We start from the raw sequence: 26398 nt of genomic DNA, 5'->3' as shown, positions 1-26398 counted from the left end.
TTAATGTTAATTGAAAATCACTGGTCTCCTTTTCCAGACAATATTTAACGTCACTTATTTCCACTAGTGACAAAAAATGCATTTTTTTTGTCATCTAAAAACTTTGCAGGAAATATAAAGTACAGAAGAAGCATAGATCAGTCAGTATAATGATACACTTTAATTTAATTGTACTATTATTTTTAAAATGACCATCAAAGCCCTAGACATATAATTAAATGCCACAAACCACAAAGGATACACTGAGATGAGACTGCAGTGGCTGCAAACTGAGTCATATTGTGTTTGCTTCCTCTACCTTTTTCCCTCATTTTTGTCTTTCTGGTTGAGCCTGAGCATAAAGTGGTTGTGGTAAGGAAAGGAATTCTGGTTTGGATGACACCTTTTCCAGATTAAATCATGTACTCACCTTCTGACTTTCCAGGGCAAGTGCCACTGGCCTGCCAACAAAAACTGGTGGGATAATGCCTCAATTTACATTCACTGTTTTGCTATCTCTATGAATATACATTGAAAAGATGGATTATGGATTCCAGACTGTCTGTGAACCCTAAAAAGATTCTTAGCACTGTACAGCCTCTCCCTATGGATATCTATGAGCTTCTTTTCGGTCCAGAATGTAACTCTTTTTGGAAATTAGATTCTATTTCTACTGCAGGGGTGCTTGTAACACATGGAGCATGTGTGTAGACTGTTTATAAAATATCTGTGTCACTTCCCTCATGTATGTACATGCCCAGAGTAAACAGAACATGTAACACCTGAGGGTGGGATCAAGAGGTGAAATATTTTCACCTGCTATGTATGGTAAGTACATTTGCATCATTATTTATAAGTGGTCTGTCAGTCTAGCTGTCTAATCTGCTACTGATGTCAAGGTCTTTGTACCTACCTCAGTCTTGATGTATTTCTTTGCTATCATTTTGTTTCCCAGGATTTGACTAATTTGACACAAGTTCTCACTGTTTTGTTTTCTGTGCATTATCTTACTGGTTTATTTCAAAAAGTACAATGAGTCAATTATACTATTGCCTGTTTCCTACATGCTGGGAAAAAGCTCTAATTGCTTTCTGTCAGTTGACCCAGGCATGGCTATTTCCTAAGTAATTTCTCGTCTCCAGAATAACCTCTCACTGAGAATACTCCCTCCTTATTGTAGGAATATGTATTTTGGAGGGTTATAATTAATATCAGCGATGTTATTAATCTCCACAGCATTTTCTAACCTTTCAAACTAAAAAAAAAGAAAAAGGAAAAGGAAAAAAACCAACATAATTTATAATGTTAAGGAATGAAATTATGTCCCACTTCTTCCCTGAGGGAAAACAGGTTTCCTGCACAATTCTCAATTCTTTCCCACAATGAACAGTGCCTGTAACAGTCTTTTAAAAGCAAAGATTATTGTAGAGGAGTAGGAGGCAATACAGATGGCATTACTTCCTCTGTGCCTCATTGCTCTTGCACATGGAAAATGAATAATGAATTCAGGGGAATGCTAATGGTAATAGGCCCATTTTGGACATGAGCTGGCATGTCTGTTGTGAGTGCCACTGACAGATCACCCTCTTTTCTGATTCTGGTTTGTGCTGACATGCAAACATCCCTTTATCTGAATCAGTGTGAGGCATTGAACACTGAGCTATTGCTCTCCCACTGCTGGCATTGATAATTCATCCTCTGCAGTAAAATTTGACAAGCATAAAATTTTGAAAAGGTCAAGTTTGGGGTCTCCTGAGGTTATTTTTGACCTTAGTTTTGACAGCAAATGAAGGAAATCAGTAGCTGTGTGCATTTTGCAAGTCCATTAAGCAAGTGAGGCCTGGCAAGTTGCTGTTATGGGTGGGATTAGGGATAGCCACCTTTCCATAGCTGATGGAAGCCAGAGTTGACATTAGAGTCTGGCAAGCACAGAAGGGCTGGCATCACTGCAGGGACAACAAAAATGCACACAGCAATTGATTGTGGACAAATAGGGGCTTCCCAAAGTGGAAATCCTACTGCTTTGAAACCTTGAGACCATATCCTGGTAGGGTCTTTGATCTCTGAGGCATCAGCATTTCAGAAGGAGGCACTAAGGCTTTAATGAAGTTTGTTGTATGTTCTTCTTCATGGTGACCTGAAATGCCTGAACTGCTGGTCTAACAACTGTGGTGTCTTATCCAGCTGGAACAGGAAAGTAATCCTCACTTCAAATATGACTTTGCAGGGTCAGATTGGAAGGTTTAAGGATCTGTCGCGTACCAACCTTTGCCATCTCCAAAGGCAACAGTAGGGAAACAAATACTCCTCCAGAGAGTAAATCTGTGGGCTTACTCATTTGTACCAGCAATAAATTACAGCTGTGGTACTCCTACTAACACTAACAGGTGTGGTCCAAGAGGAGCCAGCCTCAGTGATGAAGTTACTTGTACAATAAATATGTCAGAATACATTTTCCATGTGCACCAGAAGAAGAAAGTCCAGTTAATTGAACCTTAGATAAAATGTAAGAACTCTGTGCCCGGGAATTATCATGTCTGGGAGACTAAGCACTCCTAAATTAAATTTATAGATGTGGATCCTCTTTGCCAGTTTTACCTTGTTGATGTTAGCCTTTACAGGATAGTTACAGAAAGAAAAGAAGGAATTAGTGTAGCAGGAATACTGTGAACTTGGTATTAATGAGGGAGCCCTGCTTCTGAGGGCAAGAGGAAAGTTCAACAGAGAATTTATGAAGTGGCTTTTGCCAATTTAGAAGCACTAATATAGGCTTTGGCCAAATTAATATAAATAATATTTATTCATGCAACTGTACAGATTGTTATTACTTGCTTGATTTGCTTTCATAATTTTTTTTTGGTTTTACAAAATCTCACCTTCAGGAAATAGAGAAGGGTTCACTTTAAGATCATTCCTCTCTTTCAGGTTTTGGTTTAGTCTATTTAGAAAGGAAGATAAATCCTTTGCAATGAAAAATATGGTGAAAACCAGAACTGGATCAAGAGCTTGTATAGTCCCATAGGCTGGTCCACTTGGGGTTTTTTTGCCGGTCAGAGACCTTCTAGCCACATTCCCTTGCTGTCAGCAGTTCTGCCTGTGTGTCCCACCTCCACCTGATCAATCAGCAGTTCTGGTTGCTCCTGTCTGCATACCTGGCTCCGGCACAGCACTCCCAGGACAGGGAAATATCTCGTCTGCCTCTTGGCACAGGCTCCTCAGCTCAGTTTTGTGATGGTAGCTAGTAGTATATTTCCATGCTGTTGCAATAGCAGCAAAAAAGTAATGAGGAAACACAAGAAACTTCAGCCAGAGAGAACTGATTTCACTCCCAAAAGGGGAAAAAAAAATTGTGTTTGTTTGAAAAAGTAATCTCAAGTCAATTCAGAAAGCGTTGGAATTGCAGGCAATCTGGTGCTGTTTTGTTCCCTACTCAATTTCTGTTTTGGCTGTACAGTATGCCAGTTTATTTTTTATTTATAATTATTTTTAAACTCACAGCCAGCTAAGCCAAATGAGTTCATCCTTAGAAACAGGCTATCATTTATTATGCATTGTGCCAAGTAAGCTGCCCCAGCCTCAGGCATTTGTTCCTTTTAGTACCTTGTGGCCCACAGAGCATGGTGATAAACCCTCACAGTGATACCTTCGAAGCCATGTCCTGTTCTACCTGACCATAAAATCCTCCAGACTGAATCTGGAGGCCAAATGTGGCTATGATAGGGATGGAAGGAAAGATTCCAGGGAGGAAGTGGTGGAAGGAAGGAAGTGGCGGAAGGAAGGGGCGGAAGGAAGGGGCGGAAGGAAGGGGCGGAAGGAAGGGGCGGAAGGAAGGGGCGGAAGGAAGGGGCGGAAGGAAGGGGCGGAAGGAAGGGGCGGAAGGAAGGGGCGGAAGGAAGGGGCGGAAGGAAGGGGCGGAAGGAAGGGGCGGAAGGAAGGGGCGGAAGGAAGGGGCGGAAGGAAGGGGCGGAAGGAAGGGGCGGAAGGAAGGGGCGGAAGGAAGGGGCGGAAGGAAGGGGCGGAAGGAAGGGGCGGAAGGAAGGGGCGGAAGGAAGGGGCGGAAGGAAGGGGCGGAAGGAAGGGGCGGAAGGAAGGGGCGGAAGGAAGGGGCGGAAGGAAGGGGCGGAAGGAAGGGGCGGAAGGAAGGGGCGGAAGGAAGGGGCGGAAGGAAGGGGCGGAAGGAAGGGGCGGAAGGAAGGGGCGGAAGGAAGGGGCGGAAGGAAGGGGCGGAAGGAAGGGGCGGAAGGAAGGGGCGGAAGGAAGGGGCGGAAGGAAGGGGCGGAAGGAAGGGGCGGAAGGAAGGGGCGGAAGGAAGGGGCGGAAGGAAGGGGCGGAAGGAAGGGGCGGAAGGAAGGGGCGGAAGGAAGGGGCGGAAGGAAGGGGCGGAAGGAAGGGGCGGAAGGAAGGGGCGGAAGGAAGGGGCGGAAGGAAGGGGCGGAAGGAAGGGGCGGAAGGAAGGGGCGGAAGGAAGGGGCGGAAGGAAGGGGCGGAAGGAAGGGGCGGAAGGAAGGGGCGGAAGGAAGGGGCGGAAGGAAGGGGCGGAAGGAAGGGGCGGAAGGAAGGGGCGGAAGGAAGGGGCGGAAGGAAGGGGCGGAAGGAAGGGGCGGAAGGAAGGGGCGGAAGGAAGGGGCGGAAGGAAGGGGCGGAAGGAAGGGGCGGAAGGAAGGGGCGGAAGGAAGGGGCGGAAGGAAGGGGCGGAAGGAAGGGGCGGAAGGAAGGGGCGGAAGGAAGGAAGGAAGGAAGGAAACTTTCATAGTAGCAAGAGATATGATGAAAAGAAAACTCATTTAGGGAAGAAAAATAGAAAATAAAACAATAAAAGAAACACGGTTAGGAGGTGAAATAAAACTTGAGTCCTACTGTGACTATTTTATCCTTTGGAGGACTTCTTTCTCTGAGGGTGATCTTCTGGTGATACCTACCTACACAAGGAGCTTTGACAGTAAACCTAAGGACTATGGGAGTGTTTAAGAGGATGGTTCAGAAAACCAGACATGATTTGAGCAGTGCTGGGTTTCAAGACAGATAGCACCTTGAGATGTTAATTAAGTCAATTTGGAAATATTGTGAAGAATATATAATATTTTCTGTTAGAACCATGCCTTGAACATGATCCTTGGTGAATCCTTCTAGTGCAAAAGTTTTGGACTTAACTGGGGCTGTTTGCAGTCACCTGTAGCCACCACTCTTCCATTTGCTGACATTTTCACTCACTCTACAAGGCAGTGGGTAAATAAACCTGTGAGATTTCTGTCTGACTTGTGGGTGTGTGGATGTACACTGTGCCATAAAGAACTATGGAAATCATGCCAGTGATATTAAAATGTTGTAAGTACATGGTGTAGCACTGCAGCTCTGAGGGATGATCAATGTAGCATCTGCTGGATGATTTCATTGTCACTAACAACTGCCAGTGACAGTGGGAGGTGGCAGAGGAAAACCATCAGTCTGATTTACACGGAATTCCTCTTGCAAATGTTCCTGTCTGTTTCCAAACAATTATTAGTTCTTTGCATTAGAGGTGACAATATTTTCTCTTCTGTGAAGAAGAACACAGTGACTGCATCTTGTCTGCATCCCTTGTTCTGACAAAGGCCAAGTTTTAGAGAAGCCTCAGTTGTCATTTTGCTGAAATTAATTGAATTGCTCTGGATCCTACATGGCATTGGCCTCCTGGGTTCCCCAGGCAAAAATATCAGCACCCAGTTTCTCTTGAGCTAGAGATACTTTCTCACAAGATCCTTTGCTGAACCAAAGCTCAGCAGTTAGTTCTCTTATCTGTTTGAAATTATATGCTGTCAATACCCTTGGGCTGGAATCACTTTCATGGGTCAATTTTTTAATATTAGAAGGCATTGGGAGAGGTAAGCTTGTTTAATGTAATTGTTTTGCAAAAGTTATTTAGTGTTGCCACAAGGGAGCTATATTTTATTCAAATTTTTTTGCAAAAGCTCAATTTTTCACATTTTTTAACATTACAAAATTCTCTTTAAAGGGGCTTTGAAAGGCAAGCATTAAACTGGAAGAAAAATAACTTGCAATGGTAAAAAAAGTTGGATTTTTTTCCTTAGTATGGAAGATAAAACATGACAAAAAATTGTCTTTTTAAAAATCTGAAATACATAAGTGCATGCAGTAGTTCTTGGCTGTCATTTTTCAGTCTACAAAATTACTGATATTGACTGCATTTAGTGTATTTGTACAGAGTATGTGGTGTAAGGTACACAAATGTACTTATGAAATGGATGGATAGGGCTGCTGCTGTGCTCTTTCATTGACTTAAGGGGTCAATATACATAAGGAGCCCACAAATGCATGTCTGTGCCAGACAGCAGGATCAAGGGCCACACTAGAAATTGAAATCTTAGCTCTTTTTTAATCATAGGTCATAAACCAATTTATTTCACACTAATCTTACAGATATTTACAATTAAATTGAATCTTGCCTTGTATGAAGCCATCTCCTCCTTTGATTGCCTCTGAGCTTCTAGTGAAGAAAAATTACGCTTAGCTTGTGTCATCCTTAGCAAGATGTTATCTTGGCATCAAATGCAGGGTCAAACAAGGTTTTATTGCAAGAAGAAGAAGAAGAAGTAGCTTTTACTACTGTCTGGGAGGTAAAATATTCCCATCACTCCAGGTTCCTTCAGGGGAGTGCTAGCCAGCATACATATGCTGTTCTCAGTTTTAAGTGGTGCAAAGACCTGAAGAAAAAGCAAAACTGTTATGGGCCTTTATAATACACCTCAAACACACTGAAGCTCAGACAAATCTGCCAGTTTGAGAGTTGTATTATTGAACACTGAAAACCCCAAAATAATAAATAAAAAGTATTCTAGGAAAACAATATATACTGTTCTGCAAAAAGAATATTTGATTTTTTTCTGAACTTGAAGCCATCTAGTAACCTGAACATTTCAAATGGTATTTCTGAAAGACAGTTCTTAAAATGTGAAGCATATTTTAAACCATGAATGAATTTCTACTGCATTGTGACGGATTCTTCATTCTTGAAAAATGTGGCATTAAAAATTATTGTTCTTCCACAGAGAACATGCTTGTCCAAAGAGAGATAATTCAGTCCTGAAAATCATGTGATCTGTGTTGTGGTTTTGGCCAGACTAGACTGTCACAGTAGCACACTGGGATTATTTATGGGTGTATCTGTGAGGAAATGCCCACAAAAAAATCAGCCACTCCTTTTTGTTGAAGAATTTTTATTGATGACTGGGCTTTATTTTAACTCTTTTTTCTTAGTGTGCCCCAAAACCAAATTCTAGTTACCAGCTTGTGGGGGAAAAGTGTAGAGAAGTCTGTCTTAATTTCCTCATGCAGATGTTTAGATGCATGCAAGAGGGGTGGATGAGAGAGATGGGAAGCTGAGGGAAATGCTCTCCCAGTCTGTAAGGTGTGAAATTGTGTCCTCAGTGCCTCATGATGCTATGAAAAATGCTGGAAGCCTTGGCAGCTCTGCCTGCAGTCCCAGCCACAAACAACAGCAGCACACACGTCTTGTTTAAAGGATGAGAGAATGCTTTTTGCTGCTGTTTCAGCTTTGGGTGAGTGTTTGTTTCGCTGTTCTTTGGATAAAACAACTGCTAAGGGAAGTGAGAGAGAGGCTGCAAGCAGAACAAGGGCTAGGAAAGGAACTGCTGTGTTTAGCAGCTTCAAATTCTGTTCCTGACACCAGCAGCAAATTGAAATAGTGCAAAATCCTTAGTGTTGGTCCTGCTCTCTCACGTGCTACAGTTTGAGGAGAAGGGGCATTATCCAGCTTTTCTCTGCTCTGTGAGCAAAGAGGCATGAAGCCCTTTTCTGAGAAACAGTCTGAGTTGGAAGACACCCACAAGGATCATCGAGTCCTGCTCTTGGCTCTGCACTAGGCAACCCCACCTCCACACTTTGGCTCATTTATAAATGTTTATGTAGGCTGTAGAGAAGTTTCTGGCTTTTAAGTTACTGCAAAGTGCACCCAGGATGGTCTAAAATTTTTCTTTTCATGTTGGAGACGAAATAGATCCATACAATTCCTTTGTTTTTTTCCTATATCTCAAAATTTTGCCTGGGCTACTACTCTTGAATGCTTGTAGTATTTCTGTTTGAGAAATGCTTGTAATGAAGGCATAATTTCTTTGTTAATGTTGATTTATAGTCTTTTACGACCAGGGCAATTAAACTGTTGCTGTTTAAGGTGAATATATGTGGCAGGAATTTATTTGTGCATATTCAGCAAGAGCTTGAGGATGAACTCAATGGAGAAATAAATAATGGCAGTGTTCTGAAATCTCAAGGTGAAAAATGCTATGACTAAACTCATGACGATGCTGGTTTATATAATGTCTCCTTTAGTGGAAAAAGAGAATGGCATATTCACATTACATTATTTTTGCCTCCCCAGAGGGCCTTTCTTAGGGAAATGGAAAATTTTCTTTTTCAAGGAATGATTGCAGAATTTCTGTTTTATTTGTTTTTCAAATTTTCAGTGTTGTGGATAAAAGCAAAAATTGCTCAGTGTTTCCATCTTTGAAGTGCTACATGGATAAATTGGTGGCTGCACATAAACATGCTTTTTTTTTTCTCACTCACCTACAACTATTTCACCCCCAAAAAGGTGAATAATTTGAATTAACAAGAAATTCCCAATAATATTTTTAAGAGTCTGTTGAACAAATATCCCTTTCAATGATTTGAACTAGACTTTAACTAGAGAGTGAAGAAATAAAACAAGAAACTGTGAGAGGAAAAAAACTAGCTGTCTGTCATCTGTATCAGTCTGGCTTTTATTAGAACTCTTGTAATTTGAATTAATCTCTGCAATGACTTCAAATTTCTTATTTCATAAATTCTCTTAATGAGTCTTGGCACAATTACTGTACTCCCTGATTGTGATCTCTTACAAGGTGTCAGGGCATGTCATTACACTGAGTGCATGTGACAGAGTTAGAGGGATGTGTCACAACATCCCAAATGCTGTCTGTCCCTCTGTCCTTGGAAATCCACTCCTGAAACAATTACAGTGGTGAGCAAAAGCTGTAACAGACCAAAGATGCTTCTGAAACATCAACCTTCTTGTATTCTGATGGAGTGGTACCCACTGATCCTTAGATTCTGCATTGAGAAAAAATCTTCTCTCAATTGATGGGGAATTGACTTAATTTAGATGTCATGCAAGGAGGCCTTGAAGGTGAAGATGGATTTCAGCCACACTGTATGTTTTTACCTGATAATATTTAAATATTCCACCTTGTTAGCTCCTGTATATCTCAAGGAAGTTGAAGTCCTCTGCAGCTGAAGTGCAAGGCAAGAATGAATACAGTTCATTTGTCAAAGTGTCACTGACTGATTTTATAATAACCTGTATAGTAGCCACAAGTTTCAGATTTATTTCTCTGGTGTGACAGTGAAAGCAGTTTTATTGCAGCTAAATTGACACTGGAAACAAGCCCTGCCTTTCCCTTGCAGCATTCCTATGGGCAGCAACCACAACAGGGCCATGGGAATCTTTGCAGGAACATTTTAGTGCACAATAAATAAACATTCATAAATTGCCAGATGCCACCAGACAACCTGCTGGAAATGTAAGCCACAAAAAGAGACCCACACTGAAACCCAGGGATCAGCCTGTGTCCACATGTAGGTACAGATACACAATATATAGACACAGATATACAATATATAGGCACAGCTATACAATATATAGGCACAGATGCAGAATATATAGGCACAGATACACAATATATGGGCACAGATACACAATATATGGGCACAGAAAATACATCTGCACAGATACAGAATATGTAGGCACACATACACAATATATAGGCGCACTACATGTGCTTCCACACTATGTAAGGGCAAGCAAAGGTTTCCCTGTTTCACAGTAACCATAAATTCATAAAATCTTATCACTTTCCTCCAGAATTTAATATCCACACAGGGAGGAACAATGAGGCAAGAGCTAGACTTTATCATGTCAGTGTTGTTAGGGGAAACTTGTTAATATTTAGAGAGGATTTGAAAGGGGGTTATAGCATTGTATGGATTTGGCAATATCCCAAGGAGAGAGGGAAAGTAAAGAAGAGCTTAGAGAGCCCTTTCCCAGTAGGCTCCTGTAATTTATGATCTCCAGGAATATAGAAGAAAGGTATGAATGAGCTGGGACATCTCAATGTCTTTCATTTCCCCCGTGGCCTGTGCCATCCCCAAGACAAGTGTACCTGCAATTATCTCACTTGCTTTAGCACCAGGGTTGTTTATCAGGAAAGATGTGTGAAAAATGCATTCTTCCTGCATTTAGTGGAAATAAGATACTCCTATTGGCTTTGTGACATTTAGCACACTCAATTTAAAAGAGATGTTTTATTTTCTTTTCAAGTGCCTTCTCTGTTAGCTTCATTCTTTTGAGACTATCCACAGAGTAACAGCATGATGATTGTTTTCTAAAATCCTCTTGAAGTTTCATTAGATTTTGTTGGATCTTGTAATAATCTAGGAGAAGTCTTTGGGACCCGTGACTATAAGTACATTTATTTTGTTAAACTTTATTTTCCTTTCCTCGGTTGCCTAGGGCTAATATTTGTTTTGTGTGACGCTTTGTAAATGTATTAAAAGACTGTGGACATACATAGAAGGAGGTGACTGCATTTACTCAGTGACTGACTGCATGCAAGAACAGTATTTGAGTTCTCCCTCATATCACCAGTAAAGGAAAAAAGAAAGCTAGGGAAGAAGGTGGTGGTGGTGTCAATCTTTCTAATTAAAACCTGGAAAGGAATTATTGCTTCCATCAGCTTCAGCGTTGACACAGTAGATGGGTTGTAGCATAAGCAGCCCAGTCTCTGTCTTGTCCTGGGGCAGAAAATGGACAGGTCTGAGATGGAGGAATTGTGCAGGAATTGTGACCTGAGCAGGTCACACTTACGTGGTGTTTGGCTTCAGAAAGCCATCTGCTCACAGTGCTTTCCTATGAAATGCCTGTGTTTGCAATGGAAAATAGCTCAGGTTTATAATCTCAATTTATCAGTTTCCCTCTCACAGGTGTGGAGAGAAAATGCAAGGCAAGGCAGAATCAGGAACCATGCCTGGTATTCACAACATAAAATTAAACCATTGAATCAAAGTTTGTATGCCTCTACATTCCATTTCAGCTAGTAACTTGAAAAAATATAGAAAAAAAATTTTCTTTACAGTAGCTTCTACATTGCTGTTTGGATTTTGTGGTCAGAACAGAGCTGAGAACATAGGGATGGGATCAAAGACCTTTTCTGCTTCTCACACTGCCTGTCAGTGAGGAGGTAGAAGAAGGTGGGAAGGATCACAGTGGGGACAGCTGACCATGAGACAATATTCCATGCCATATAATGTTGTGTTCAGAAATTAAAGCTGGGGGAAGAAATGAGGATGGGGTATTCAGGGTGATGGTGTTTATCTTCCCTAACTGCTTAGGTGTGAAGCAGCCCTGCTTTCCTGGCCATGGCTGAACACCTGCCTGCAGATGGGAAGTAGTGGATAAAGTCCTTAATTTGCTTTGCTCAGGTGTGCAACTTCTGCTTTACCAAGTGAACTCTCTTTATCCCAGCCAACAAGGTTTCTCATTTGTACTCCTAGAATTTTTTTCCCTATCCCATTTGGGGTGTGAGGCAGCAGCTGTGTGGGGCTGAGCTCCCCACAAGGGTTAGCAGGCAGGAGTTTTTTGTGGTGTATGTGCCCAGTGTAGTACCCCAGTACCCCTGCCAGTAAAATGTGTCTTTTTGGGCTTAGTGTTACTGTCTTGAAGCAAAATTTGTTTACAGCAGTTCACAAAGGACACAAAAAGTCCCCTTTAATATGTGGCAGTAACTACATCTACCTAATATAGACTTAGGTGTCATGTTCAGTCTAAAACAGAGGTAAATAATACCTGTTTTTCCAGGGTATGAGTCCTTGTTCGGTGTGCTGGAGGAAACTGGAAGTTGAAGCATTCTCTGCCCTTACACTGAATTACCTGGGGGTCTCAGCCCCACAATGTAAATGCACGTACCTTGCTGATTCACTGTCAATTCATTAATTGATAAAGAGCTGACTTCTTACCCAAAACTGAGCTTCAAAAATTTTCGTGATTGCTTAATGGAAAGGACCAAACAAAAGCCAGCCAAGGCCTGTGGGCTATTTGGAATTTGAATATGACTAATTTTTCATTCACAATTGAATTCATGCAAAGCACTCTGCACGAAGAGCAAAATCACATGTTGCCCCCAAAATAGTCTTTAGATGGCTTGAGGGCAGACAGTTTTGTTCTTTGATTGTGTAAACTTAGGACAATAAAAGCCTCAAGGGATCCTAGAGGGGACATGGCTTGGATACTTTGTGCTGACTAATTCCAAGTGAAATGTCATAGCTGCTGATTAGAAGCATTCACTAAGTTAGCAAGTTGTTTTAACAAGTTTGTGCTATTTCTGTCTGTGGTTTTCTCTTACTTAAAAATTCAAAGCCTCACTAAAGCAGAATATAGAGCATTATCTTAATGATTTGTAAATACATAGGAATAAATGTTATTTGATATATATCTTCCAGAACAGAGTAATTTTTGTTTATGTGTTTTTTTTTTTCTTGCAGGATCCTGAAGATTTGCCAAGATGGCACATCAGACTGAGCAGACTTCTGGTCAAAGAGAATGTCTTCATTAGTAAAGCCATCAATCAATACTAAGCCTTTTGGTAAGTCCTTCTAAAGTGTAAGACCTTCTAAAGGGCAGTGTAGGAAATAATATGTGGAAATCATTATGGATGGAAGATAAAAATGGTGGTAGGAATTTTGCTTATGTGGGAAACCATAGTGGCCACTTATGCCAGAATAACATATTATATTAGGAAGTTAGATAACTGGGACACTTTATGGACACAGGTCAGAAGAGTTTAGTCTGTTCAAAAAGCAGCTGATCAAAATTTTATAACTTGCCTCAATTAACACAAAAGAGTACTCTGATATTTTGCCACCTTAAATAAGATATTTATTGATATAAGTTGATGCAAATAATAAAAATAAAAGAAAGACCACCATGGAGAAAATTCTGTCCTTCTATTAATCCCATGTTCATTGAGCAGAGGAACAGATTGTCATCTTTTAATACCTTAAAAATACCTCTGTAACTCCAGCTCAAGAATTTAAGTTGCTTGGGTAAGGTTTCTGCTCTAGTAAATTAAATTCTTTAGAAAGAATCTTTACATTTACATTGTATAATCTTTCATATCACATGCACTTTCCAGTGTAATTGTTGGCTGCAAACCCTTTCTATCTCTGTGAGACAGGATATGGATGAGGTACTATTTACTTATTTAGTCATTGCATTGCAGTTTCAAACAAAAATTCTTTTTATCTCTTACAGTTGCTTGGGGTGGGTTACTTGAACTCTCTTGGTTCTCAGCTAATGTCAACATGTGGGAGAAACAGAACCTGTCTGGTTCATGCTCTTTTTTGCTCAGAAGTTAATTCTGCTGCGTGTGCAAGGAATGTGCAGGGCTGCCAAATGGATAACCCTGTGGAGACTGACATTACAGCTTGCTGTGGGGTGCTTGTGCCTGGGATGAAGCAAATTCCAGAGCAGCAGGGCCCTGAACATCTCTGAGCCCAATCTCTCTGATTTCACCGAGTATCTCACAGAGTTCTGGCCTTTCATCCAATGCAGAATGAAAACAAGGTATTTTCTAAAAATGGAATTCCTGTTTGATATTAATCTAGTCCCACATATTCCACTGATCAGGAGAGCATTGCTGGAGGAAATGAACTACCTCAAGGCTGGATTCCACCCCCTCCTTAGCTCAGTCTGCCCAATAATTTATGTAGTGCTTAGAAAGAGCAGCCAGGCATTACTTTAAATGGAGGGAGACCTGCACTTGTATTCCTACTTAAAATTCATCACATTTCTCCCTAAGCCATCACCTGTTTTCTGTGAAAGCTTGGAACGAGCTGTCTGAAGTAAACAGGGTTCATTGGTTCAGCTCAGCTGGAGTGCTGCTTTCCACAGACACCACAACCACTGCAAGCTGCTCAGCTGCATGGGAGTGTTTCCACTGCTCTGCTGCCACCTCACCTTGCACAGCTTTGCCAGTATTTTACCCACCTTTTGTATTCAGCCTGACTCGTACACTGCAGCATTATCAATACCAGTTTTGGGGCTTGTTTGTAAAGGAGTTCAAAAGGGGTACCTCAGTACAAAAAAAGGAAAAAAAAATCTCATTTTACATTTTTTATCTGTTTTAGGAGCTGAAAATTGAGGGGAAAAAAAGGATGTTAGACTTGAGTTTAACACACTTTGCTTTTTCCCAGAATATGATGCTAGCCTTTGAAGATTTACTTCGTTTGGGGATTGTGTCTTCCCCCTTCCTCAGGAGCCTGGATCAGAGCTGTTTGCCCTTGAAGGCTGCTTCTGGTTAAGAGGAGTTGTCCTCCCACGCTCTCCATAACTGCTCCTGCTGAGGATGAGTGAATTAAAAAACCAAAAGCACTGGGAATGTCAGAAATATTATTTTCCTTGTGATAGTTTAATGAGGTTACAGCTTATGGTAATCAAGATATTCCCCACTCTGTGAAAGAGAAGGGGTTTATGCTAATCTGCTGTGATGCTCATTGTTTTGCAGAAATAATGTTGTGCCTGTGCAGCTGCAGCCTCAGCCAGTGGCCCCTCACTGCTGGGCATGGGGGTGCAGGGCTGGGGTTGTGAAAGGGGGGAGAGAAAGTCACCCCTGTTTGGTACAAGCTCTCTAGGTGTCTCTTACAGGCACCTCATCAAAGTTCTTCCCTCTGACCACCACCTCAGGGTAGGTACAGCTCTCTGTGTGTTCTTTTTGCATCTGCAGTGGGTTGTGAGACCAAGAACATATCACCCTCTTTAAATGAAACAATTCTATTTAGTGAAAATCTTCCTGCGGAAATATAATTTTATGGGTATGTTAGCTCTCTCCCTTAAATATTACTTTCATAAAAGCTATCTGTTTTCCCTGGGAATTTTATTTGCATGTATTAAGAAACATGTAATACCAAGAGATAGAGCTTTCACTACTGTTAAAGGGTAAGAGTGTTGAGAAGGCTGAATAGAAATATTTCAATTGTGGGATTAAAAAAAAAATCCCAAATATCATCCCTTCAAAATTTGTTCTCTAAAACTAACCAGGAACATATTTAAGAGAAAAGTGTAACAGTTTAACCAGTAGAGATTGGGATAGCCTGGATTAACCTGTAATCACAACCCTTGTATATATTGGAAACACTGTCTTGTTTACTCATAGTGTGCTTTTCCATGCAGGGATAAACCCTGCTCCTTCTGGCTGGGCTCTCTTGGCCCTGAAATTCTGTTGGCTTAGGGGAGATGAACAAAAGGCAGAGGAGAAAACACAGCTTGTTACTAGCTGGCAAAAAAAGAACTTTGGAGAAGGCTGCATTTCCAGGAAAAACTTTTTGGGTGTCTATAAGCAAAAAACACCCCAACACTGAAAGTTATTGTCTTCTGAAATGGAGGGATAATTCAGGAGTCAGCAGCACAGTAAATGGTTCGGGGATTGCTCTCTTGAGGGATGGAGTTTTCTTCTTGGGTAAAAAATGTGGTGTGAAAAAACCTCCTGTGCATTCAGAGATAAATAGGAAAAAGGGACACTGATGAGAGTCCTTCAAGCTGACAAATCACAAGTGTTCTACTGTGTCACAGAATCACAGAATACTCTGTGTTGAAAGGGACTCACAAGGTTCATCAAGCCCAGCTCGCAGGGAATGGCCCACCCAGGGATCAATGCCACAACCTTGGTGCTGTTAGCACCATGCTCTGACAAAATGAGCCAAGGGGATTCTGTACTGAAAAGAGAAACTCCACAGAGACTTTCAGGCACAAGGTGTAATCCTGCAAGACTGCACGTGCACATCCTTGAAAAGCTGCACTGTATAGAGAGGAAATTGTGACTAGAATTTCATAAAGTACGTACAAAACAGAAGAGATTCCTTTGTGCACCCATGTTACCTGGGGTAGAGTCACTTCACCGCTCCCTAACATTCTTCTGGGAAACTTGCTCTATATTAGGAACAAGAACTGCACAAGTTAGATAGTCATAAAAAAATCCACACCAAACTTTAAATGCTAATCTGTTCTTGAGACAAATAAGAACCAGGCTCTCATGTGATTTGGGGCATGCAACAGCTGAAAAATGCCTTTACCTAAAAGAATTGTTCAGGACTTGGTGTGCCATGTGCCTATAGGCACACATTCTTTCTCTGTCCCCCTTTATCTTTGCCTGAGGCATGGTAATTATATCTGTATTTTGGGAAAACATAGGCAGACCCTCCTTTCAGACATAAAAAATCTCCTGTCTGGACTGCTTTTTGTTTCTTGTCACAGAGAGAGGGAGAAGGCTGTGACTTCTTCCAAAACTGCCTGCCTGTGTGAGGAACAGAAACTGCAGGAGGAAAGAATGGTGTTAATGCCAAGTTCCAGAGCAAAAGAGGACTTTAGAAGATGTGGGATGCTCCACATTTCTCAGAGACCTGGTTTTCCTGAGGGGAAAAGATAGGAGGTAGGTGATTAAGAACTAGAAATCTTCATGGCAATTTTTGAAGCTGCTTTTTTATATGCAAGTAAGGGCAAATCTCCCTGGGTTTCCTGATGACATTCCTGATCCCTTTGCACAGTTCCCTCAGCCACAGCAGCTGTGGAAACCTTGTCTCCAGCTCGAAGGATGAGGTGTGGGGGAACTCCGCATGTAAGTAAACCAGATCTGAAAAGCAGAAGTTGTGTTTTGCTGGGTGTTTCAAGGCACAATCATTGTTTTTAGCCCTGCAAACCAAAGTTGTCTGATATTTGTTGTGTGAAAGCTAAAGAACTCAAAGGCATTCAAAGCAGCCTGTGCTAAGTAATGGTTTCACTCCCCTGGGACATTGTGGACTTAAATTCAGTGGCTGGATTGAGTGTCCCAAACTCCAGGGGTGCCTCAGAGCCTGGGTACACCTTGGCACCTGGTGCATCTGAGCTCCATGATGGTCCCCAGCCACAGGCACCTCTTTTCCCAGCCATGGCAGAGGTCCCATCCTGTGGGAGTGCTGCAGCAGGGCCTGGACATGTGTGTCCCTTTGGACAGTCCCTCAGGACATGGGGAGATGGTGGTCTTCCCACCTGGCCATGGGTCAAGGTTTGAGGGTGTCTGCTTTGCTGGATTTGGGTCAGGAATTTGAGTCCAAGACTTTTATGTCAGGAGCAGTGCCAGGAGAGCCCTTGTACAATGCACAATGAACTGCAGTGTTCTCAGTTTGGGGCCACTGAGCTTCAGTGAGTTACAAAAAGTGCAATAACTCCAGCTGGAGACAATCAATGCAGAGCACTGCTGGTATTAGGTCAATCCCTTGTGTCACTGTGATATTTTATAAAAAATCCCTTTGCCAGGATCTTTTCTCCTGAGAAGCTGGGAAGCTTCAGCTTCTCCATGTTTTGCTCCTTTGGAATGTGATTTGGAGAATTGTTCACCCAGCATGTGAATTGTTTTTAGTTAATGGCCAATCACAGCCAGTTGTGTTGGACTCTCTGAGTCTGTCAAGAGATTTTATCATCATTCTTTGCTATCCTTCTGATGTCTTCTTTCTCTTTCTTTAGTATAGTTTTAGTATATCATTTTCTTTTAATATAATATCATAAAATAATAAATCAGCCTTCTGAAACATGGAGTCAGGATTCTCATCTCTTCCCTCGTCCTGGGGACCCTCAAACACCGCCACACCCTTGGATTATCAGAATTAAAGATTTGAGACCCTTGCTTTGAACTAGGATGATCTGTACATGTATCAGCCGTGTTCCTAGAAAATATTTGCATTGTTGGTCTAATTCTGAGGAAGTTTGGCAATATCCTGTAAATCCACATGTTTCCATGGAAAGCTTTGTTTTACATTGGGAAAGGTGTTTCAAATATAAAGGTGTTCCCATTCAGTTGTGTTTCATATTTTTAAAAGCATATTAACAAACTAAGAAGTCTAGGAAAGAGCTACAAGGAATACTGTAGTCCTGGAAAATCTTTTTTACTGTAAAATGTCTTTTTCGTTTTTACTGTAAAATGTCTTCTTCGTTTATCTTTAAAGGTAAATGGTGCCTGTTCACTGTAGATAAGTGCCTATGAGAGGAGCAGATTTACTAGGAGACAACATTTTAACCTTCTGAAAGTATAAAAATCTGCAAATGGCTCTCATGGCTGGGAGTTGAAGCTACTCGAATTCAGAACAGAAATCAATGGCAAATGTTTAAGCTAAGAATAGTCAGTCACCGAATCATCTTTAAGAGAAATTGATTTTACCTGCCAGCAAACCTGTTACTAAATCAGATTATTTTTAAAATGTCTCAAGATTCAGCAGAAAGTTTTTCTATAAAACCAGTTTTAATTCAAGTGGAATTTCTGAACTTGCAGTAGGAATCTCTGGATGGTAGCTCATGGTATCTCTTCTGCAGAAGGTCAGAGTAGATGACTATTGAAGTTAAGGTTTTGCAATTATTTTCTCCCTCATAAGTTAATCTAAAATGAATGATAATAAAAAATACTAGGTCAAACAAAATGTTTTTTAACTAGATATACTGTTAAAATCTACTTAAATGAAAAAAGCTTGTTTTTCTATTCCTTTCCTTAATTTTCCACTTAGTAAACTATAATGTAGGTAATTTTTCAAAGATATTACTTTCTTTTTTCACATTTTCCTTAAAATAATTCTATTATTCATTTAAATTTTCGACTTTCTTTTTCCCCCATGTATAATTTTTGAGAAAAATTTGACAAATAGCTCTGCTTGACTCAAATATGTATTTTATTTATCCCATCACGAAAAGAATCTATGCCTTATCATCTGAGCTCAAATGTTTGTTGGGAATTTGAGAAAAGAATCTGAACTCACACTCTGGTACATTTCCCCACACTGAAGGGCATGCAAGCCCTGGGTTGACGTGTCTCTTTTTTCCCTCGAGGATTTGTTAAGCAGCAGTCTTAGTTCTAGAGAGATGACAGAAAAAAAAGTTGTAGATTCTTGTTTATATGGATGTTCAGTTGTTATGGTTAATAAAGAGTAGCAAATTGCCATGATAAAGGCAGATAAGTATCTCATGAAGGCTAATTAATATCAGACCACCTCACTGCTAAATAGGGTTATAGTTGGCTAAAAGATAACACCAATGCTGAATTTCACCAGTATTAGTGATGATTGCAGCACAGGAAATAGATTATCCTGCCCAGTTTCACTCTTTTTCTAGTGAGAATTTTATAATTTTATTTTAAGGGACAGCTCTCTTTACTCATGAATGTTTCCATAGAGATGAAAGGCAAAGGTTATGAGAAGATTTTAACCATAAATATTTGATGATTTGCTTTCAAAATACTTTTTCTTTTTTTCCTACTAGGCATGCCACAGATGAGGAAAGCTCCCAGGGATATGTAGAAGTTGTGCACCTAAAAACACAGAGATGGCATTCTGGAGTGGCATCCCTTGTGCTTTCTTACTGTGTAGTGAATCCAACACACTGTTAAAAATGCAGTTCCTTGAACACTCCTTCACTTAGTGTAAAATGAGAAGCTTGCAAATGGATTAAGTTCCAAAGAAGGTTCAGTATGTGCTTTTGATTGTCTGAGTGTCTGTCTGAATCGCTTTATTTCTACAGGAAATAGTGACATCTAAAAACCGTCTCAGCTGGATGACTGCAGTAATCACCTCATCTTATTACTTTCAAAAATTTGCATGTTGGGACTTCAGAAGAGAAAAAGGGTTCAGAATCCACCTTCATTTGTGTTGGCATCTCATTACAGAGAGTCCTAAAAAGGAAAAGGTTTCCAATAACCCCTGAAGCTTAGTTTCAAGGAGGATTCCTGCCTACAAGGAAAGGAGCTCGTGTTCAAATGCAGCCTCTTGCACAGATCACCACTGGGATCTCCAGGATTTCAGAAGCCTGTGGCCCTGAGCACAAGGCAAAAGTCTTTCCTGAAGGTGAAAGCTCAGAGGTAGAAGGAGAGGAAAGAGGAAGGGCAGGCCTGGGGAGGGTTGGGTGTGATTAAGAGCTCAATTTTTATTCAAGAAATACTGCTGAGTGATGAAACCTGGGCTGATCCACCATCTCAGCTCCCAGGCTGTGTAATTCTGATTAGTCTACGTTGTGTTGGTGGTCAGCTGTTGGATCATGTTACAGAACTGCATTTTTGTCCTGGTTTCAGCCAGGGCAGAGTTCATTTCTTCTCATTACACCGCTGTGTTTTGGATTCTGAATGACAATGGTGCTGATAACACACTGATGTTTTGGGGTTTTTGCTAAGTCATGTTTATCCTAAATCAAGGACTTTTTTACCCTTGTCTCATGCTCTGCTCATGAGGAGCTGCACAAGAGCAACTGGGAGGGAGCACAGCAGGGACTGGGGACCCAAAGTGACCAGAGGGATATTCCATACCACAGAATGCCATGCCCAGTGTATAAACTGGGGGCAGTTACCCAGAAGGGTGGCTGGTCTGGGCTGGGGAAGGAGGGCAATGAGGCAGGTGAGGGGCTCGGAAAACAAGCCCTGTGAGGAACAACTGAGGGAGCTGGGGGTGTTTAGCCTGGAAAAGAAGAGATTCAGAGGTGACTTTATCACTCTCTACAATTTCCTGAAAGGAGGTTTTTCCTAGATTGCAAGGCAGTGTGTATTCTATTTGCCATCTGTTAGAGGCGTGGCAGTTGTCTTCTGTTAATTGGGCAGTTTTCCTTATCTCTTCCATAAACCAATCCTCCCTCCAGGGAGATATCTTCTGTTAATGGGCCATTGACTGTCACTGTATGATTGATAAAATTACATCATCCCATTGGGAGGTGCTCCACCCAGGAGGAGGAGCCAAGCATTCCTAACTGGATATAATCTGAAATCTTGGGGCAGCAGAGTGGCTTCTCCACTAGATTTCCTAGAGGAGCAGCTGCCTCTTCCACTGGATCTTCAGAGGAAGCCTGCACCCTTCTACAGGATCCCTGCTCCAACAGAACCACACCTGACACTCCAGGAGGGCTGCAGCCACAATTCCAATTGCACTGCTACCAACACCCTGACCAACAGGGTGTCAGGTTGTGTTCTGACTCTGTCAGTGTTGGTTTAGTTTACTGCATTGTTTATTTTATTTTTTTATTTTCTTCCCTAATAAATAACTGTTATTCCTGCTCCCATATTTTTGCCTGAGACCCCTTAATTTCAATTTTATAACAATTTGGAGGGAGGGGCTTTACATTTTCCATTTCAGGGGAGGGTCCTGCCTTCCTTAGCAGACAACTGTCTTTCCAAACCAAGACAAGGTTGTAGCCAGATGGGGTTGGTCGCTTTCTCCAGGCAGCATCTGACAGAACCAGAGGACACGGTCTCAAGCTGCACCAAGGGAAATATAGGTTGGACATTAGGGGATAATATTCTACAGAAAGAGTGATAAAGTTCTATAATGGCCTGCCCAGGGAGGTAGTGGAGTCACCATCCCTGGATGTGTTTAAAAAAGAAATGGATGTGGCACTCAGTGCCATGGTTTAGTTGAGGAGTTGGGACATGGGTTGGACGCAATGATCTTGAAGGTCTCTTCCAACCTGGTCATTCTGTGAATTCTGTGAATTTTGTCATCTTGCATCAGTCACAAAGTGGTGATCTACTGCATTGAGCAGTTCCAGAGCTGGAGAGAATGAACCAGTTTGAGTCCTGATTGGAGGAGCCTGGAGCATTGGACCAGTGGCAGAGCATTGTGGGCGACAGCCTGGGGTCCCAGCTGGAAGAGCTGCCTGTGAAGCTCCTCCAGGGGATGATTTATCACTGCAATGCATTTCCCTCTGATTAAGCAGCAGGCAACAATCATCTTCAGCAAATCCATTTGTGACGATGAGCGTGCCATAGGGAATTCTCTGCCTTCTCCAACACTGAAGGAAAGGGCAATTTTCTTTTCTAGCCTATTGCTGTAATTATTCTGTTGTGTTTGAATTACCCCAATACATGTCATGAATAGGAATGGACCTTATAGGATGTCTCCCGATGCGGAGCTTCCAAACATCCATCCACCTCATGATCAAACTTAAGAGTCACAAAAGTAGCTGGGGACTCAATGCCAGACCTTTTGGTTGCTTCCCTTTAGTGATAGGGCACTGAAAGTCTCCCTTTGTAAAAAGCAGAGTGCCTTGGAGAGGAAGACCTGAGAGGTGCTTGCTGGGAAGGAGTTGGTTTTTTGGTTAACCATAGGCAGTGAGGAATAAAAGAGGGCTTGAGAAGACTGAACACTTTCCTCTAGTTTGTATTTCTAGGTACAGTTTTTCCCACCTTGCTGCCAGTTTCTTAGACTTGAAGCGATACTTTAGTGGCCCAGGAATCCTTGTCTACCACTAGAAAGCCTTGGTTCCTGTCTCTGTCTGTCATGCCCAAGAAGGCTGAAATATCCATTTCCATTTAATCCATAAGAGCAGCAGATTCAGAAAAATATTTTTTGGTTGTTGTTTTTGGTTTTGTTTTTTTGGTGGTTTTTTGTTTGTTTGTTTGTTTGTTTGTTTGTTTGTTTTGTTTCTGTGTGGTTTTGTTTATTTGTTTTTTGAGTTTTTTTTGGTTTTTTGTTTTTTGGTTTTTCTTATGCTCAACAGAGTGGTCACCTTTCAATTTAGAGCACTGGGAAATAAAAAAAGGGGAGAAAGTCAGTGCTCACAGTTGTCCCTGGCAATATCTGAGGCCCCCACAGGCATCTTCTGCCACAGCTGTTTCCTAACAGCAGGTACCCAGCAGGTAAGGAGTCATTCTTTTGTTCCACACTTGTAGTTCTTAAAAGGTAGGAAAAGTTCAGCCAGGAAATATGATGAGATACTGCTGACAGCCCCTGCTGACTGCAGGACTGGGAGAAGAACTGGGAAAAAAGTGAAAATTTATGGATAAGAACAGATGAATAATTGAAACAAAGCAAAATATGATATAAATAATACTAATGATAACGATGTGGCATTCACATTCTCTGGAAAAATCCCTTTACCCAGGATTTTTCTCCTGGGAAGCTGACAAGCCTCAGAGAAAAAGGAAAACAATAATTATCTGACTTGCTTCTCCTGTCTTTTGCTCCTTTGGAATGAGTTTGGAGATTGTTTACTCACAGGTGATTGTTTCATTGGATTCTGCTGTGAGTTGTTTTCACTCATTGGCCAACTGGGGCCAAGCTGTGTCGGGACTCTGGAGAGAGTCACGAGTTTTCATTATTATCTTTTAGCCTTCTGCAAGTATCCTTTCTGTATTCTTTAGTATAGTTTAGTTTAATATTCTTTAATAAAGCATAGTATCATAAAATAATAAATTAGCCTTCTGATAACGTGGAGATTCATCATTCCTTCCTGCCATGGGGCACCCTGCAAATACCATATAACAATGCTAATAATTGTAGTGAAAAGGAGAAACTGGGAAATAAAACCCAAGAAAGGCACAATTCAAGTGATCACCCACTGGTGCCTGGCCTGTCCCTGGGCAGTGATGGCCACCCCTGGCCAGTTTCCCCCTAGTTCATGTACTGAGCAGGATGTTCTGTGCTGTGGAACATCCCTTTGGTTATTTTGGGTCAGCTCTCCTGCACATGCTCCCCTCCAGCTTTTGTGCGCCTGCTTTCTGAAAAGTCCTTGAGTTTGGGTAAACACTACTTAGCAACAACTTAAACATCAGTGTGTTAACAACCTTGCTCTCATACTAAATCAAAAAACACAGCACTGTAACAGCTCCTGAGAAGAATATTAACTCTGTACTGGTTGAAACCAGGATGAACAGGCAGAACAATATTTGCTTATGAGTTTTTGAAAGCCAGCAGATCTTGTGGATGAACAGAGACCCTCCATGGTCAGCACTCTGCAGGCAGAGGCAGCTCTAGCAATGCAGCTGCAAGGCTTTAGGCGCTGGGGATGTTTTACCACTTCTTTACTTATTCCTCTACCTCTGCTCCTGTCACTGCACAGGGAGCCTTGCAAACCCAGGGTCCTTGCTCAGCTACCATGTAAGTTGTTCTTAGCTCATTTAAGTGTTTTTCTCTGACATTTTGTATGGCTATTCCTGTGTCCTTATGGCTAAGAGCTTGGGTATGCGAGGAATGTTTTGTTGTCTTCCTGTGTTATAACTTTGGCTGAAACTTTTGGACTATTTGTTTCTTATGTCAGAAGAGTGGGCACAGGGGAAATGAGGCCTCTTAGGTACTGCTGACTTCTGCTGAAGATGTTACCTTACTTTGTCTCCTTGCTGTGGTCTAGTGACCTGAAGTCAATCACCTTTCTCTTCTGCTTTGTTCACTCCAATCTCAGTATGAGGGACGTCATGAAGCCAGGATGGGAGTTGCTTTGCACTATAGAACATAGCTAAAACTATGAAAAAAACCCTTGTATATTATTAGGAAAAACAACCAGGAAAAGAAGTCTTGTCTTGTTTTCTTTTCTGAACATAAATGTTATATCAAACTTTTTTTTTTTTTTTTTTGGCACTGGTCTTAAAATCAGGTTTATTTGCATTGTTTGCTACAATTGCCTTTTTCACATACACCAACGGCAAGCTGTTAAATTAAGCAGTGAAAATGGGATAGCTCACTCAAGTTTCCTCATATTTCCCTTGGAAAACACCCAATATTTTGGGCTTTTTGACCAGCAAACAAGATTTGCTCCTGGGAGCAAAGACACAGATAATGTTTTCTGTGCTTTGTTCTCCACGCTGCTTTCAAGCTGTTCCAATTTCCTCTCCTATTCCCAAGGACCACAGAGCAGCCAATGCAGGTAGCTGAGCACAGAGGGAGCTGGGAATCTGGGGACTCTGTGCAGCAGCCACTCTGCACCAGGCAGTGCCCACTGCAGTCCCCAGCCCCACTGCCAACTCCTGATTAACACACCGCAGCATCTGACACCGAATGGCTTTGTGTGGGAGTTCCCAGTGAAACACCCTGATGTAATAACTTCTGCAATTGATGGCACCTCTTGGAGCCCTTCAGGTTATTTAATTGATTGCAGGCTGGTGCTAAGAAAAATGCAGCTCGTGGGTGCTGGAGCTGTTTATTAGCCATTAATAACCGCGTGGGTGGACAGCTGCATTGTGCTGATCAATGCACAGAGCTCTGCTCCTGAGACAGGGGTACAGAGAATTTGGCACCCAGGCTGTGCAGGGAGAGAGGAGAGTTCCCTTCTTGCCTACAGAGGTTCTTCTTGCCCTTGCTCAGATGGCCTAAACTCTTACAGGAGTTGATCACTCCCAGGTGTTTGTGCCAGGCATGAATGACAGGCTGTGTGCTGATGCTGCAGCACCTCCTCCCAGCTGAGGAACTCAATAGGACAGCAAAAGCTCCCACCCAGATTTTGAAAAAGTATTGCCTTTCACTGTTTTACTTTCAAATTTCTGAGGTTTAAAATAGCAGATTTTTCTTTTACTCTGCTCAAACCAGACTCGCTGCACAATTACGTTGAATACAAATTTTAAATATTGAGACATATGTTCGTAATGAGGAGACAGTAGTTATCTATACTTCAGCTTCTGTGCCTGATTTTGGGATGTTTAGTATGTCAGCATCCTGGCCTTTGGGTTTCTCAGTTGTACATCTCTGTATATGCTCATGAGGCAGACACACAGATGGCAAGGACATTGATATAGCTTTCCAACTCGTGGAAAACTAGGAAATTATTTTTTTTGTTTAAGTTTGGAACAAAAGCTTGTTTCTACAACTTTCCATGAAATAAGAAATCCTGAAAATGGCTTTCAGTATTTTATGTTATACAGAACATGAATTTCATTATTTACTACAGCATTATTTAGAAACACACATAATAATCAAGCAAAACCATGACATACACAAAGAATAAAAGATGGAATTGTACTAAATGAAATTTTAATTTTGCTGAATTTTTCATTTCTAGTTTTGAATTACTTTTCTGATGCTTATGTCACTACAAGTATAATACTACACCCTCCCTCCCCTTACCACTTTCACTCTAGAATCATTTGCTGACAAATTTATGGGTGAGATGTATTCACAAATGGTCACTGGGCTTGTATTTGCTCTGAGATTAAGATTAATTTTGAATTTCTTTTCAGACAAGCTACTGGCCTGATGAAAAACAGCAGAAATTAAAGGTAAAACTCATAATGCTCTTTCTATAAATTCAGTACTTCATCTAGGTTCTTCCTTTAAGTGCTTTGCTTTGGGGCAGCAGTACCCACCACTATCAACATATTTTGTTATCAACAGGTTGGGATCACTCCTAGCCACGGAGAAATTGGAGGTGGTTTCAAGGCACTGCCCATAGAGATGAGGGGTACTTTATCTCTTTAGAAGGTAATCAGCACTGTCTGGGCCCCTGAGGAATAACTGTTCCATGACCAGGTCCATAACCTGATAGAAAGAAAGGGCCTTGGAGGAGCTTTCCTGGAACAATAGGCAAAAAACAATAGAGCAGGAGATAGGGTGT

The sequence above is a fragment of the Geospiza fortis genome, unplaced genomic scaffold, assembly GCF_000277835.1.
Source record: "Geospiza fortis unplaced genomic scaffold, GeoFor_1.0 scaffold638, whole genome shotgun sequence".
Lineage (NCBI taxonomy): Eukaryota > Metazoa > Chordata > Aves > Passeriformes > Thraupidae > Geospiza > Geospiza fortis.
The sequence above is the reverse complement of the archived record's forward strand: the minus strand, read 5'-3'. Positions refer to the sequence as shown.